Source organism: Myodes glareolus, chromosome 4, assembly GCF_982192425.1.
Source record: "Myodes glareolus chromosome 4, mMyoGla1.1, whole genome shotgun sequence".
Classification (NCBI taxonomy): domain Eukaryota; kingdom Metazoa; phylum Chordata; class Mammalia; order Rodentia; family Cricetidae; genus Myodes; species Myodes glareolus.
The window spans coordinates 43,376,296-43,381,988 of NC_142029.1; the positions used below are offsets into that span (position 1 = coordinate 43,376,296).

Genomic DNA, 5,693 nt, shown 5'->3' on the forward strand with positions numbered 1-5,693 from the left:
TACTTGGTTCTCAGCTATTGACTGTTTGGGAAGGATTAAGAGGTGGGGCCTTGTTGGAAGAGGTGTGTCACTGGGAGCAAGTTTAAGGTTTCAAAAATGTCCCTCCATCCCCTCTACATTTTCTTTGTCTGTCATCAAAGACAGGCAAATATCTCACAAACTATGTGACCTCTCAGTTATTCCCACTGCCATGCTGCCGTGGCCAGTGTGGCTCCAGAGATGACTTTAATGGAGTTGGAAAATTGGAAAAGGATGAACACAGACACATGTGCACACACACACACACACACACACACACAACTGAGATTAGGTGGACTGTACTCTCTGATGGAGAAACTGCAGCACTCAGGAAGCTCAGGGTGTGCATAATATACATTCAGATAAGGAGGTGAGGTTAGTGCAAACAATTGAACAAAGAGTTGGGGGTTTCTGTTAGACAGCTGAAGTGAGGAGGCGGGTTTAGCTAATCTCAGTGAGAGCAGTCTCTGTAGGGGAATACCACGGGGAAGGGGAGAGACCTATGATGGAAATACTCTGCACGCATCATCGGCATCTGTACATGTGCCAGAGAAAGACTTTGCCATCCCTCTGAGTCACACCCCAGCAGAAAGGCTTTATTATTTTCCATGGTGGGCTCCTGTCAAAAACACACATGGACTTCCTCTGCTCCCCCCACCATGCCTTTGCTCTGCCATCATGGACCCTCACCCTCTAAAACTGTAAGCAGAATTAAATCCTTTCTTATATGAGTGTCCTTGTTCATGGTGTTTTGTCACAGCAGTAGAAAATAAACTAAAATACTTAGCTGGCAGGGTAAGTGCCATTATCACAAAGGTGGTTTTCCCAGGCCAGGATTGTCCTTTGTGCTCCAGATGTATTGAACCCAAATTTCCCCAAATTCAAGAAACTTGACTGAATAATTTGTGATAGTTGAGGGACTGAGTTCAAGCTCCTCCCTCCCAGCAAAAAAGAAAAGAAAAAGAAACCAAGAAAAGAAGAAAAAATGAAAGAAAAGCAAAGAAGAGAAAACCAAAAAGTAACTAAGACAGTCAGTGCTGAAGCCATTTCTACAGACTAACTTATGCTACAGGAACAAAGCCTCCGTGAAATCTCAATGGTCAGAAAGAGCACAGGTGTATTTCCTTTTCCTACTTGTTTCTGGTATGGAAGAGGAGGGTGCTTGGCTCCTCATCTCTGTTCACTGCTTCTAGCCAGTGAAACGCAAGATTTCCTGTGGTAGGAGCAGTGAAGCAAAGGTGGGAGATGCTTCCACTCTGGAAGTCCCCGCCTATGTTGACAATGGTGTTTCTCATAGTTTATGGACAAAGGTAGTTACAAGAGCAACCAAAGGGGTAAGATATAAACAAACAAGAGATGGGGAAGTGCATTCTTACCGCAGTGCAGGTCTTGGAAAAATTAGAGATATTTGGCAGATGACCAACACACTGTGACTCCATGATTGGGACTTCCCAAAAACAGAGAACAGTTTAGTTGGACAGTCAGTTTGGCTCTGAATAAAAAGGGAGGCTCTGAGGTAACGGAACATCAATCTGATCAGATCCATACTGCTTGTCTTGCTTCCCACAGACAGAATCTCAGGCAAGGCTCTGCTTAGAATCCCTTCTTTTCTTTATGTGGTGCCCTGTTGTGGTGTGACAATTTGTAGAGCAGTGGTTCTCAGTTTGTGGGTTGAGATCCTTTGACAAACCTCTATGTCCAAAGAATGGATTTTATAATTCCTAAGAGTAGCAAAATTACAGTTGTAAAGTAGCAATGTAAATAATTTTACAGTTGGTGTTCAGCACAATGTGAGGAACTTTATTAAAGGGTTGAGAACTACCGTTCTAGAGAAATTTGAGTTCACATGTTATGGCTTTCCAGAAGAGTCTGCATATACTGGCTAACAGATTCACCTTCCCTTCTGCTAACTAGAAGGTAGCTTGAGAGTCAGAAGCGAGTGCACAGGCCATCGATGAGGCAACTTTGTGAACACAGGAAAAGGAAGAAGAGCTATGCAAGCACAGAGGAGAATTCAAGAAGTGGGACCCCTGCTAAGTCAGCAGCATAGAAACATGGAGAGACTGGGTATGAACTCTCTGGAGACAAAACCTCAACACCAGCTATCCCCCTCCCACGAAGGGTGTTTCTGGGTCATTGTTCTCTCTAATTGCAATTAGTCACACTTGTTTTGTTTTTCCTTTGGTGGCCTGACAGAAGTGTTGGCCACACACTGCCAAGGCATGATAATTCACTGATCTGGAAGGAATTGCTATTCATTTGTGATCCAATTTACTTTTGAAGACTGTACTTTGTGTTTAGTGAAGCTGTGGGAACCTTCGGCTAGAAGCGTATTTTGGTAAGATGGATGAAGCTCAGTAGTTCTGGTAAATAACAGAAGTCAGAACTATAGGCCTCACGACCTCTAGTCTTCCAGAGACCTGGAAGGAGCTGAGTGTTGTTTGCAAGTTTGGATGCTATAACTAACTTTCCAGATGGGATCTCAGGAGATGAAGGCCCGGAGACCCTTGGAATGTGTGTATAGTTGTCTGTAAGACCACACAGAAGCAGTAGCCCCACCCTGCAATTCCAAGTCAGGTCCTCCAGTGTTGACTCAGACCACCCCATGCTTTTCAGGGGTATCTGCAGTCCATCTTCCTTCTGTCCGGGGATTGTCCTTTTTTTATATGTACCCCAGGTATCTATCTTTGACTCCCCATTGTGATGTAAGCTTTCTCGTCCCACTCACACAGGACTTTTAATTTCAACAAATCATTCTGATTCTAGCTGTTCTGCAGGATTGAGCTGAGGGGGGGGGTGTCTCATTTTGTATATCTTCACTTATCAAAATAGTGATCACTATTTTGATCACTTCATCCATCCATCCATACACATATATACATCTGTCTGTGTCTATTTGTGTGTCTGTCTGTCTAGTTTTTCATCCATGTTCTTGCACTTGTTTCATGCATATTCAGTCATGTTTCTTTTAACGTTGTGAACATACATCTTCCTATTCTCTCATGAGGAATGGCCTTCAAGACCAGGACTGTTTGCATGGGAGGTGGGAGGATAAGTATATAGGCACAAAAATACTTTTATGGATTTCAGTTGTAAGAGTTCTATAAATTCTGGGAGTCTTACAACTTCATTATCATAATTCTTCACTTTCATTGTCATTTATTCTTTATTGGTTTCTCACATGTCTCATCTCCTAAAGTTGCCCCCACTTTCAACCAACTGGTCCCCAAAAGTGTTTGTACCCTTTGATTTCTCTCATAATATTAGTCATCCAAGGCATTTGTTGTAACAGATAAGAGCTAGGCCTTCACATTGATCAGACTCATTTTCTTGATCACTACTTTTCAGTTTTATGATAATAATATTTAATAGTTTTATGTTAGTAATATATAATGTATCTGTTCTGAAATTTTCATGCATTGACATGAGTATTTTTATTCTGTTTATGTTGCATTACTCTCCCTTTTATTCTCATCTCTTTTCTCTACTTTTATGTCCATTTTTAAAAAAAATCTAGATTCTGCTTCTGAAGAACCATGCAGTATTCATTCTTCTGAGTTTGGCTTCATTTGCTTAAGGTGACGACCTCCAATTCCTTCTGCTTTCTTGTAAAAAACATAACATCAATCTTCTTCAGGGTTTACTGCATTATCCTTATTCATCCATCTTTTGATGGACAGCTGGACTAATCTCATAATTTAGATACTGCAAATACTACTGAATTAAACACGGAAATGCAGATAATGCTGTTGTATGCTAGCTTTGTTACCTTTGAGTCTATACTTAGGAGTGGTAAAGCTGGAGTGCATGGTTTTATTTTTAGTTTTTTTGAGGACCCTCTGTCTGTACTTATTTCCAAAGTGACTGTACTAACTTGCATTGCCACCAACTGTGCATAAGTATCCTATATTTTCACAGGCATTTGTTGTTATTTTCTTGATAAAGGAATTCTATTTGCAGTGAGATGGAACTTTTGTGTGCTTCTTTACTTGCATCTCTCTGCTGACTAAAGATGTCAAACATCTTTTCATGTGTTATCGGTCATTTGTTATTCTTGTAAAAAAGTGTCTTTTGTACTATGTAGCATAAAGAAGATATCCAATCTTACTTTTCTTTTCTGTAGGTTTTGTACTTTGAAACCAGGAACTTTCTCATTAGCTCATTTTTCTCCATGAGTCTTACACTGATGCCAATTCCGTAAGTGAACCCTTTCCTTTTCTGCATGTCTCTGAGTACATGAACATTTTCTCCCTCTGGTTTCTCTCTAATTTTTAAGAAGCACCAGGTTGTCTGTTTTCTTGACATCACATTTCAATCATATACAAATATGCTGAAATTATTATCCAAAAGGAGTCAGTCAAGGTGGCAAACCCAAGAGAAGATCATCCATGTCCTACAACAAGGATGCTATGCTATTCCTAGGAAGAATAGCTTGGTAGTTGTTTCCTAAAGAGCAAATATTCTCTTTATTTTCACACAATTGTATGTAATTTTAAAACACCCAGAATATGCTTTGTACAAGGCAGACAGTAGATATTTGTATGTTGAAAGTGTGACTGCACCAGAAATAATACTCAGTATTTCTCTACTTAGAAGAGGTTATGGCCTTTGGGAAGGTGTGTGTGTGTGTGCGTGTGTGTGTGTGTGTGTGTGTGTGTATCTCCTAGGTTATGTACCCACCTTCCTCCGCTCTTCCTGGCCTCCACTTTCATGTCTGTAGTAGGCTGCTCTTAGGTGCTGGTCATTCATTCATTAGTCACAATCTCTAAAACAATGATGTAAAGCATACCTAGCACCCTGTTCCCTTATCATCCATTAGAAAAGAGAGAACCTTAAACAAACAAACAAACAATCCCACCAACCCAAAAACATGTACATGGTGATGTATTAACATATTTTGGCAGTTCTTTGTTCTCTAAATGCTACATTCCACATTTCTTAATAAACAGTAAGACAGTGGCATTTTGAACACTTATTTAAAATATATAGTCATGGGAGTGGAGATATGGTTCAGTCAGTCAAGTGCTTGTTAAGCAAATTTCAGGACCTAAATTTGATCCACAGACCCAATGTAAAGGCCAGATGAGATAGCCTCTATCTTTAATCACAGTGTTGGGGAGGCAGAGACAAGAAGATCTCTGGCTATTTCTGGACAGCCAGCCTAGTCTAATCTTTGAGTCCCAGGCTTCAGTGAAGGACCTTATCTCAAAAGATAAGTTAGACAGCTCTTGATGGCCAACACTGGAGGGTGACCTCTGAATAGGCAGACATAAATAAAATAAATAAGATGAAGAATATTTTTGAATTACTATCTGTGAAGATTCTTTATAAGATTTCTTTTTATTTATGGGTATGTGTCTTATGAATACATGCCATATGTGTGTGGTTATCCATGAAGATCAGAAGAAGGTGTTGAATCTCCTGGAACTGAAGTTACAGGTCGCTGTGATCTGCTGAATGTGGTTTCAGAGAAACAAAGTTGTGATGTGGGAGAATTGTCTGTATTCTGTCAATCATATTTTAATAAAACTCTGATTGGCCAGGCAGTCAGTATAGGTGGGAAAGCCAGACAAGAAGTAGAGGTGGAGCAAAGAGATTGGGGGTATTTGGGAAAGCAGGAAGTTCCTTCTCCATTCCTGCCCAGATCACTGAAGAAGCAACATGTAAGCTGCCCA

The 5,693-nt window shown here is 40.4% G+C and overlaps 1 non-coding gene across 1 annotated transcript; it reads left to right on the forward strand.

Moving 5' to 3' along the window:
• Positions 1-797: 797 nt before the first annotated feature.
• On the forward strand, positions 798-961 carry LOC148122250 (U1 spliceosomal RNA). The gene has a single exon (XR_015737777.1). It is a non-coding gene; the product is annotated as a U1 spliceosomal RNA (small nuclear RNA).
• The last annotated feature ends 4,732 nt before the right edge of the window (positions 962-5,693 follow it).